General features: G+C 40.9%; 1 long non-coding RNA gene across 1 annotated transcript; it reads left to right on the top strand.

The window, feature by feature from the left end:
* Positions 1-7221: 7221 nt before the first annotated feature.
* Positions 7222-8386, top strand: LOC143441575 (uncharacterized). The gene is made up of 3 exons (XR_013109136.1): positions 7222-7340; positions 7430-7645; positions 7732-8386. It is a non-coding gene; the product is annotated as an uncharacterized LOC143441575 (long non-coding RNA).
* Positions 8387-11252: the final 2866 nt, after the last annotated feature.

Genomic DNA, 11252 nt, shown 5'->3' with positions numbered 1-11252 from the left:
GTCTTATTTAGTATCTATTCTACATTGTTTTCATGGTTGTTCCTGGGTCTGAAACATTCCACAGCTGTCCTCATGGCTCTGGTCATCTGTCTTGATGGTTTGCTATTTTATATTTATAAGTTCCCATCATTATTGTAGTACTTGGGAGAAAGAGGAAAGGGATGGGATATAGAGAGAATATAGCCCCTTTCTTTAAAAGTTAAAGTCCAGGTGTGTATGGGGGAAACATAAAAAGCCAAGTATGTAAGTATTAGAAATAAGCTTCTTAACTGTAAACACAAGATGTAATTCTGATTTTACTTGTCATCTAAGAATAAAAGAAATACCAACTTAGAAAACTGAATCAGGAAAGCAGCATGTGCTTCCTCTTGGCGAGCCCCATCACTAGCTTGTCTTGCTTCCCTGGTGCTCCTCAGCCCAGCTTGCTAGGTGGATGCTATTCACTGTGACATATTCAAGGAATTCAGGATTTTTCTATCAAATAAGCATTTATTATCTGAGTGTTTGTGATAAGAAAGCAGGAAGTGACTCAGCTGGGTTGCTTCAGCCTGGTTTCCTGATGAGACTGATTGGAGTGAGGCTGTGACCTGGCTCTGAGGCCATTACCAGGCCCCACAGTGGGAGCATCCATTTTCAAGTTCATCCACATGAGTCTTAGCTGCTGATAGATGGGGCAATCAGAAGAAGCTGTAGTCAGATCAGTCGTGGTGAGTGGAAGGCCAGGTTACTGAGCTGTGAATAGCCTCCATCACTGCCACTTTGTGAACCCATTGGACAATGAAACAAGGAACATGGGCCAACTGCTTCCAACCCACCCATGTATAGAAATCTTTTCCTAACGTTATTTCCCAAGTGCATCACACTTTGTACCCATCTGAAAATATCTTCATATGTCTGCCTTTGTCACTAATTTTCTAGTTGTGTTCTTCCCATGTTGCTGACTGTCCTATCAAATCATAAGGCACACACAGTTCATGATTCCCATATCCCCCTCTGTGTGTGTGTTTCTGTCTTCTAGGCATTCCTCTTTTTTTATAGAATGACCAAACTTGGTGACCAAGTTCTGTACTGGAAGGATCTGTCTTCCTTTGTGGGGACTTGTAGAGTAGAGCTGTATACTGCATCCCTTTAGTTTGTTTGGTGCCTGCATATTGTATAGAACATACTATAACCCCAAAATGGTCTTGTTTCTCAAAATGGCCCTAGCAGATTCCCTAAGAGGCCATTGATTTTGGAGGGTAGGGAGCATAGTAGTTAGAGCTGTGAGATTGAGAATATTTCTTTGTATAACTCACTGGTATCATAAGGACCACATAAGCCTGATCTTATTTATATCATTCCCATTTGATGACTGAGTGCTCTCTTTATAGGTAGCTATAGAGCTTGCTGAGTTAGATAAGTACTGATTCAGGTGGCACAGTTCAGTTTGTATGACATGTTAGTATCCCATGAACAAGCATTCGGAGTTTACTGGGGTCCCACACAATCAAAACTGTTTCTCAAAATGAATGTTAGGCTCAGGATGTTGCGCAAATGGTAGACTGGTTTTTGCTTAATATTCACAAGACCCAGAGTTCTGTCCCCAGTACCCCATATGCTGGGTGTGGTAACACACCTCTACTCCCAACACTTGGGAGATTTAAGGCCATGCATCTTCTATTACATACTATTACATAGTGACTTCCAAATTCCTCGGCTACATAGGCAGTTAGAGACCATCCTGTAGAAACAACCTTCTCAAAACAAACGATAAAGAAACTCACACCAAGTACATGTAGTTGTTCTCAAGGGCAGTACAACTTTGCTCCGTTATTCTAATGGTCTTTATTTAAATTTTCTCATAAAGGCCTGCCAAAGGTTGCAGAGAGCTGTCACCACCCCTTTTGGCACACTTAGCTTTGTAGCACAAAGCCTCATGTAGCTGTATGAACTTGTTTCAGAGTATTCCCACAGTGTTATCTCATTCTTATTTATCTTTATGTTATATTGAGGACTGAACCCAGGGTCTTGTGTATGCAGGCAAACATGATACCACTGAGCTGCCTCACTAATTTAGGAGCCTTCTTCTTCTGAGTATAACACAAAGTTGACAGTTTTCATGAGCCATTGGTACATAGGCTGATGTATACACTACTCAAGATCCAGAGAGAACAGCTGGGCATTCTGTCTTGTTCTTACTCAGTGGAGGAATCTCTCCTGCACAGGGATGTCTTAGCATTTCCAAGAGAACTGAATGTTGGACTTCTAGAGGCTTTCTGTAGGCTTGAGTTTGGCATCTCACCAGTAGGCCCAGACAGGGTACTCCTTATTAGTCATCACTGATACATCACACTATAGTTTTATAGCATCCGGTGGAGGAAGAAAGCTACTAAGGTCTAGAGATAATGGTATAGGCCTGGAGATGATAGATGTGTGAAGCAAGACAGTACAGATAGATTTCTGGCCTTTTTGAGAGCAAACTGATTCTGAGGATCTGTGCAAATAGATACAGAGAAGGGAAAATAACTTCTTAGATCAATAGCTACATACCGAGTATCAGGGTTCTACATTTCAAGTAGCATAAATCCTTATCTAGCAGCATAGGCTTGTTTCAGAGTGTTCACTTCTTGCTATTCAAGATGCTTATTTATTTTTATGTGGTACCGGGGATGGAACCCAGGGTCTCATGTGTGCTAGACCTCTGGCAAGTACCAGGATATGTGGGGGGAGGCTTGTTCTAGGAATAAAACCACACTGAGAAGAGTGGCTGTATTTGGAGTTTGTACTTGTAGTCATTGCCATTCAAGATTTGTCTCAGATGCTCAAGCCAGGCCTAGTGTGTCACTCACTCTTCCTGCTGTCTTCTGACCTGGATGTAGAACTCTCAGCTCCTTCTTCAGCACTGTCTGCCTGCATACCACCAGGCTTTCCTCCATGATGACAATGGACTAAACCTCTGAACTGTAATCTAATGTTTTCCTTTATAAGAGTTGATGAGGTCACAGCATCTCTTTAAAGCAATAAAAATGCTAACTAGGATGCTTTTATCTTTGTTTGTGGAGTCTTATGAGTTTGTATGGGTTACTCTTCTCATTGCTGGGGCATGATGTTGCCTGGAAATGTTTTCTTTTGACTCTACATTCCTGAGGTTTGGGTCCATCATTGTAGAGAGGCAAATACAGCAGCTCCATGGCAGAGACAGAGTTTATTCTCAAGATCTTGACACTGTATCTGAACTAGGAAGCACAGGTTAGACCAGAACCATGGCTACAAATAATCTTTAATGGCCCATTCCTAGCATCCCACTTCTGCTAGCCAGGCCTTACCTTCTGAAGGTTTCAATGCTCTCTAAAAGTGTACCACCAGCTGAAGGCATGAGACACTTACTCTTATGGTACCAGACCCTGGTTTCTTATTAACAGTTGAAGTGGCTTCTTTGAATTTGGAATAAACAATGATTTTTTTTAAATCTTGCCTTTACACTCATTCTACACAGGAACCTGGCATCTGTTCCCCAAGTTCCTGAGGACTAGGCTTTGAGCAGGATGACCCACTCTGCAAAAGCCTTCTGCTCTGCAATCTTGGCCATGCATAATTAATAAGACACCAGCTAGAACAAATATTACATAAATGGAAATTTTTCGTGCTGACAAATTATTCTTATTTTGTTTTTGGATACTGTACCAGAATAAAACATAGATCACTCAAGGGAGTAGGCAACATATTTCTTGTGTGAAAGTCCAACATATATTATGAATAAGCCAATAAACTGACTGGATGAAGCAATAGACGCTACTGTACAGTAAAAAGTCCTAGTCTAAACTGATTACTGAAATAGCAAAACAATCTTCTTGTTATATATACTTCACAAAGATGAAGGAAGCATGGTGATGCCTTTTTGTCCTCAAAGAAGTATCTTGCCCCGTGATGAAAATCACAGGGCTCAGTGAAAAAACACTTGAATGACCAGTGTTTTTTCTTCTTCAGTTAATAAGTTTTAGTCATTTATATTTTTTGATAGACAGACTGTCTCCATGGTAACTAGTTGGAAGTTTTGGTGACAGCTAAGAGAGAATGTATGCCATGGCCACCTTGACTTGTGGGGAACTGCCATTTTTTTGGTGTTGTTTTTGCTTAAAAGCCACAGAGCATCTCATTAAAGTGGAACCATCTTCCAACTGTGTCCTGAGGAAGATTTAGATCCTTGTGGTTAGGAGTTGGGTTCTCGACGGTTTCCTATCTGATGTAGCACTACCTCATCCTCCAGCCTGTGTTCTCTACTTTGTTGCATAGCATCTCATTTCCCTGACTCTGTTAGGAAGCCAGTCTTCCTGGGCCAAAGGGCCTATGGCTGCTCAAGGCTGATAAAATGTGTGTCCATACATTTTATCAGCCTTGTGATTTTCATCTTCTTCCAAACCTAGGAGTATTTGTCAGCTGATTTGCCATTGTGGGTCACTGGATAAAAGTTCTCTTCATGTTCATGACCCATTTCTGAGTAATAGCATCACGAAGAAAAAGAGGATGGAGGGAAGTTTAAAGCCCTCTGGTGGCTCATTATACAAGGCTGTCAAATCCCAAGGTGAGATGTCAGGCTACGTTGAAAACTACATTTACTAAAATGTTCATTTGTAACAGACACCCAGGGGGACTCGGGAGAGTGGCCTGAAACAATTAGGGAGTCATATCTTTGTCTGGGTCTACTTTATTATTTATGTTTTCTTGCCACTGTCAGAATGCATTTGTGTGCACATTCATTTCAATACCAGCAGGAGTTGGTAGAAATCCATTTTTCAATTCATCTTTATGGTGACTTCATGAGGGATGCTCCTTCCCTGGTTTCTTGAATGACTTACCCATGGGAGTCTGAAAGTCAGGGAACCCGAGTGGTGAAGGCTTGAGGTGAAAAGCACCCTAAGCATAGTGTGCTGCTCCTGCACCTTCCTTTGCCTTCTCCGTTCTCAAATACTCTTCTTGTTTCATCCCAGGAAAAAGCCTTTTTTTTTTTTTTTTTTGTAATTTCTCCTCAGATCTTTAATTGTTCTCAGATAAGCTATAATCCTGGGTTTCTTGTTTCAGCTAGCTCTTCACCATGGATCTGGGCTCTCCTTTTCCTCACTGGGCAACTGCTCAGTGTTCCTACACCAGGGGGTTTCATCCAGCCTAACCAGCAAGTAGTTTCAGGTGGCTGTTCTTACCAGCAGAATCTGTCTGGAAGTGAAGTATTCTTTACTAATGTAGAGACGGTGGGACCTGGGAGAATGCAGCTGATAAGTGAAGCAGACTAAAATCTCATGCAATAAACTTTATTCAGAATAAACTTTATTCAGAACATCAGACAATCCACACTCCAAGAGTTAAGAAGAGTCATATGAATAAAGTGAAAAATCAGAAGGACAAACGGCATGTGGCAAAAAGCCATGTTTTCTCCATAGATACACATGAACATTTAAGTGAATGACAGCAGCAAGGAATAATGAGTAACCTGTAGTGAACTGACCCCTGTGTGTAGAACCGGGAGGAGCATGAAAACACATTCCAAGAACAATTCTATGTTTTGAAGAACCTAAGGCCACAAACTTCTTGTTTTCTTGGAGTTTTATCACAAGCACTCAGAATTCTTCTCACAGGACTCCATGTGTTCTGTTAACATGCTCTATCCTAAGGCAGAATTTTCAGAAGTGGTTGTTGTTTTTCTGCTCACAGTTTTCTGGAGTGCTGGTTATAGTCAAAGCCTATCAAAGAGCAAAGGGATAGGGAGCCATGAAATGAAGGCGCTCAGGTCCTGAACCACTGTGTGAAGACAGCTAATGAGTTCTACTGTACATTCAGACAGCATCTTCAATGGGAAAAAAACCCTCCTGTTTTCTGTGTTCATTCTTACCCTGTTATGATTAATTAGACGGATAAGAGTAGCAGTGGAGAGTTCAAGCAGAGAGAGGATGGGGATATCAATCCAGGTTTGCTCTGAGATAGCTGTGAGGATGTCAGACAAGAATCCAGATAATCAGCCCATGTTTTAAAGGAGGAAGCATAGAGCCAACGGTCTAGTCCTTGTGCGTGACTCCAAAAGAACTGTGAGGTTGTCTACAGAAGAGGACAGAGAGTAGGAAGGTCACTTAGCATCTAGAGCAGCAGTTCTCAACCCGAGGGCTGTGACCTCTCTGTGGGCTGAATGATGCTATCACAGGGGTTGCCTAAGACAATTTGTACATCAGATATTTATATTATGGTTCATAACAGTCACAAATTACAGTTATGAATTAGTAACAAAAATTATTTTGTGGTTGGAGGTCACCACAATATGAGGAACTGCATTAAGGTATCATAGCATTAGGAAGGTTGAGAACCAGTGGTCTAGAGGATGAGTGGAGGGGAGTTTGAGAAAAAGTAGGAGGAAGATCAGGAGTAGATCAAGAGGAAAGAGTGGCCACCATTTTGGATGCTGCTGGGTTGTAGAGCAGCTGTGAGAGTCACAGGCAACTTTGTCTGGAGATGTTTCATGACACTGATTGAGTGAAGACAAATGCAAACAGGATGAGGAGAAAGCCAGAGGTGAGGAAGGACAGCTGATTTTGTCTAAAAGATCTTTTAAAGCAGCGTCATAATAGAAGTAGAGAAGTAAAGAGGGGTGGACCTGGGGGGTGTGGCCTAAAAGATGGTTTTCTGATTCTCGTTCAGTGTTAGGGAGGAAAGCAAGGTCCTTGCATTTCGTCAGCCTAAGAGGGAAACTTTATAAAAATGAAAAGTGCTGGAGTCTTTGATATGCTCTCAAAACAAATACAGGGGAAGGGTAGGGAGTGTGGGTAATAGAGACAGAGAGACACAGAGAGGCTGTGAGGAAGGAGGAACATACCTGTAACTGTAATAGAAATCGAAAGAGTCGAGGGACTCGTTAGTATTTACTAGTACATTGATAAACAATTGAATTAAGTTTTCTATATTTGTAATATTGTCCTAGCTTTCTAAACTTAAATAAGCATATTTTCCTTGGAGAAAGTTTTTAAGAAAAGATTTGGGTATTTGCCTGTTTTTTTGTAGGGAAAACAAACCTCCCCTTTATTGTGCTTTACAGTGTTGGATATGTGACAGGTTCTCAAAAATTAGCCAGTCGTTAAATGAAGCAGTGGTCTGAATGTGCATTCAAATACAGATCCACGGCTGGCTGGCATGTCTATGGAGCTAGCAGAGAGTGATGTCTGTGTCTCTGTCCTGTTGACAGGTGAAGTCAATGCATGAGCTGTCAGTAGCATGCAGCGGCCTCTGCTTAGGACTTCAGACTTAACTTGGAGCACAGTTCCTAAGGTCAATGCTATGTTGATGAAGACTTTAAGGAGTGGTCTGTGAAGCACTTGACAGTGGTGACTACTTTTTTTGAGTAAGAATTTACTTCGATTTATGTTTATCTTTACAGTTGTCTCAAGAATTCGTTCTCCTTTTTCTTTTGCAGTTTTTGAATCTATGAGAAAACAAGTTCTTCTAGCTGCCCTTTGTCAACTTGACACAAACTTACATGGCATATCTGGGAGAGGGGATCATAATTGAGAAAAATGCTTCAATAAGATGGGCCTGTAGGAGAATCTTTGGAGTACCGTGGAGTATCGTCTTGCTTGATTATTGATGTGGGAAGGCCCACCTCACCATGGACAGCACAATCACTGGGCAGGTGAGCCTTCTTTGGATAACAAAGCAAACTGAGCAAGCCAGTAGAAGCAAGCCAGAAGCAACATTCTTCCATGGTTTCTATTGCAGTCACAGCCTCCAATCCAGGTTCCCGTCTTGAGGTCCTGCCCTGACTTCCCTCAGTGATGGACTGTGACCTAAGAGCTGTAAACTGAATCTGGATCTTTGAGGTGAGAAGATAAGTCTTCATCCAGATTTTCTGAGGTGGGAAGAGCCACCTTAATCTGGACCACACTTTTTGCATCAAGCCTATGTAAGAACATGGAAGAAGAAAACTCTCTTTGCCTCTTGCTTTCACTCTCACTAGCAAGTCCACTTTTCACTGGCATTAGAGCCTACTTCTTTGGGTTTCCAGTGTATACTGAAGACCAACTGAGACATCTGGACTCATGTATTGAATTGCATGCTGGATTCTTGGATCTTTGCTTATAAGCAGCCATTGTTAAATTAGTTGGAGCCTGGCCTTTAGGCCACTCTAATAAATCCTATCTATCTATCTATCTATCTATCTATCTATCTATCTATCTATCTATCATCTGTCTATATATTCACTCTATAAGTTTTGTTTCTCTGGAGAACCCTAGATAACATACCCTATTAATTCCCAGCTTTTGTTGGGAGCTGTATCCTCGTTTGCTGTCTACATATGGCTACTTCCTGTGTACCACACTTACGTCTCTTCTGTGTAGTATTTCCCCGATTTGTATAGGTAGATGCTCCCCTACCACCCTCTTGCACAAGTATGTGTGTCACTCTTCAGTGCCCTTATCACACTATAGGACAGTTATCCTTACTAATTTTACTTTCCAATACAGTGTAAGCACCTTAGTACTCTGCCCCATTAATCTTTGGATCCAAAATGGTTTGTATATTTTCACTCACATGCTAGGCTTGCACTCTTTTTTCTGAGTAGAAGTTTGAAATAAATCAAATTGACTCTTGATTATTGGAATTAGCTGTTACTAATAATCTTTATAAACTCAGTACCTAAACAGTATCTTTTGGTTATGTAGGTTCAGATATTCCCAATTCAATTACACATTGAACTGTTCTAACAATGAAGAAACAGCCATTCCACAGCCAAAATGCATTTCAGTGATAGGTGACACAATTTAAGAAACTGTATGAACTAGGAAGAGTTGAAATTGGATAGAACTAATACAATCTGATGATTAAATTGCTTGGAAAGGAGCTTTAGATTTAGAAGAAATTAAGGAGCATTATGCGGTGTATTTCTGCTGATGAGAAAGTTAATTCTCATTGGGTGACAAAGATTAATGTGTGATGTAGTGTCAGGAATAATTATCTGAAATTGACGATGACAAACGATCTTCATGGTGCTGCTTTTGCTCAAATGAAGTTATTGTTTTAATTTCTTCTTCAAATGGAAAATGAGTGGGAGGAATATTATGTCTTATTTTCAGGTTGATTTACCTAAACAAATATGTCACTTTCACTGGGGCCGTTGGTGAATCACCTCTAGGAAGTTTGAAAAGCCAGATTTGTCATTTAAAGTTGCCAGTAGTGTATTTGTTTTATGAAATAAGAATCTTTGAAGCCTCTGTGATTAGTTTCCCTCAGAGCGCTGTGGGCATGTATTTTGTGATCAAAGTGTAGAATGCCATTTTATTTTAGTAGATGAAAAAGCAACATCTTACTGCCTGGAATCTAAGGGACTCCTGTGTAAATTGTCCAGAGGCCTGAGGGAGATAAAGTATCCATGGCAATATGACTAAAGGTGGCTTAAAAACTTAACACTATAATTAGGAGCCTTCATCTTGGAGAAGCTTTGTCTTGTTCTTTTGTTTTTCCTTCTGCATTAAAACAAAATCCAGGCACAAAACTTGTGCTGAGAAGAGAAAGAGCTTCCTATGGAAAATGATAATAAAGAAGGTAAGTTTGGATATGAAACTATCTAAGGTTGCAAGTGAATATTTTTATATTGACAAAAGTAGAGGTGGAAGGAAATCCTCAAAATGTTAAAATATTTTACGTTTGTAGTAACACGTTTTCACTGGTCACACTAATGGGGATCACTGGTGCTTCTGTATGTACATATCATAGGTGGTGCTCAAGATCAACCTCGCTTCCACTGCCTCTCTTCCAAGGCTGTCTTATTTACTACTTTAAATTCAGATTCCCTGAAAACTCTGTATTTCTGACATTATAATGTACATGCCAGGAGACTCCTGCCTCCAGAATCATTTCAAATCTGCTTATTTTAGCAAACACACTTTATAGCATTGAAATGCAATTTTGAACCTATTCCTCATTCTAAGAGGCAGGTATAAGGATGGCTGACAAATGGATTCACTGACTTACAGCCTTTCCCATGACCTACAAACTTGTTTAGAAATGTGGACTAAAACGCCAGGTAGCTCATATGCACCAGAGAATTCTAAAAATGCTGTTTCAGGCTATTTACTGCAAGAGCTTAACTCAGCCAATCTGACACTTTGGGACTCAGTTTCCCCATTTGTCAGTTGGATAGACTAGTGCCCATCCTAGGGCTCTTATTCCTAGCTTTGGAAAGACCCAGAGTGAAGGAGACCCTGGAGCGAGAAGATTCCATCAGACATCTGGCACATGCTGCATTGAATATTACCAACTTTGCATCAGAGAAAATTCAGTGTACATGTGAAAGTGGATCAGATCCTTGATGGAGTACCATGTCTGGAAAGAGGATCTTTCCCCTGCAATTTCATGCTATGGTGATGATGTGGATCGTTTGCCATCAGTTCTGAACACCAAGGAGCTGAAGTCAATGGGAAGAAAGAGGAGAGGAAAATCATGTGATCCCATGTAGCTCAGAGGCAGTGACCAGGGAGGGGCAGATGTGGTGAAAGACAAAGATGGAGACAGAGACCAGAACTCAGCTGAGAAGTGATCAAATAGAGGGGGGAACTACTGATAGCTGGAGGGGAATCAAGTAAACTCCAAGAGGCAGGTAGCATATTTGATGTGATTCAAGGGAGATTTAAAGATGAGTTGAAGGCAGAAACTTCAAGCGTGATTTTCTAGAAGAGCTGAAGAGAACAACGTAGACTCAGAGGTGTGTGACAGCTTGAGTCACAAGATGGACAGGGCTGTGAAAGCTATATAAAAGCCATCCTCTTTGCTCCATGTGGAGATGTGGAAATGAAGAAATGAGTCATTGTCTTTCTCCTCTTTGGATCATATTAATGATGGTCCACTCATCTTGCTTTTTTCTCCTCAGGGTCCTCCTTGTACGAGTTACTTCCACTTAGTCCGCTCTGGTCTCCACCCACTAACTTCCCTTGAATATCTTCTCAAAGTGTGCTTCAAAATTACCTTTCTCATTTATGGCTACCCCATGGCCTCCCAAGTCTTACCTTCCCTGGTTTGTTCTCCTCATCTACCGCTTCAGAAATGCCTCGGCATAGATCACAGGTGCTGCCTGGAGCTAACATCTGTTCTGTTAAGCTGTTCCTTTTCAGTCCCATCTCTTGCCAATTTTTTTTTTTTTTTTAACAAGAGTTACAGACATGCAGAGAAACCAGAAATGTCAGGAAAAAAAAAAAAAAAGCCTGCACTCTGAATGATGAAAAAAAGAAAAGGATCAGAATAAG

Source organism: Arvicanthis niloticus, chromosome 3 (genome assembly GCF_011762505.2).
Source record: "Arvicanthis niloticus isolate mArvNil1 chromosome 3, mArvNil1.pat.X, whole genome shotgun sequence".
Lineage (NCBI taxonomy): Eukaryota > Metazoa > Chordata > Mammalia > Rodentia > Muridae > Arvicanthis > Arvicanthis niloticus.
Note: the sequence above shows the minus strand (reverse complement) of the source record. Positions and strands in the feature narration are given on the sequence as shown.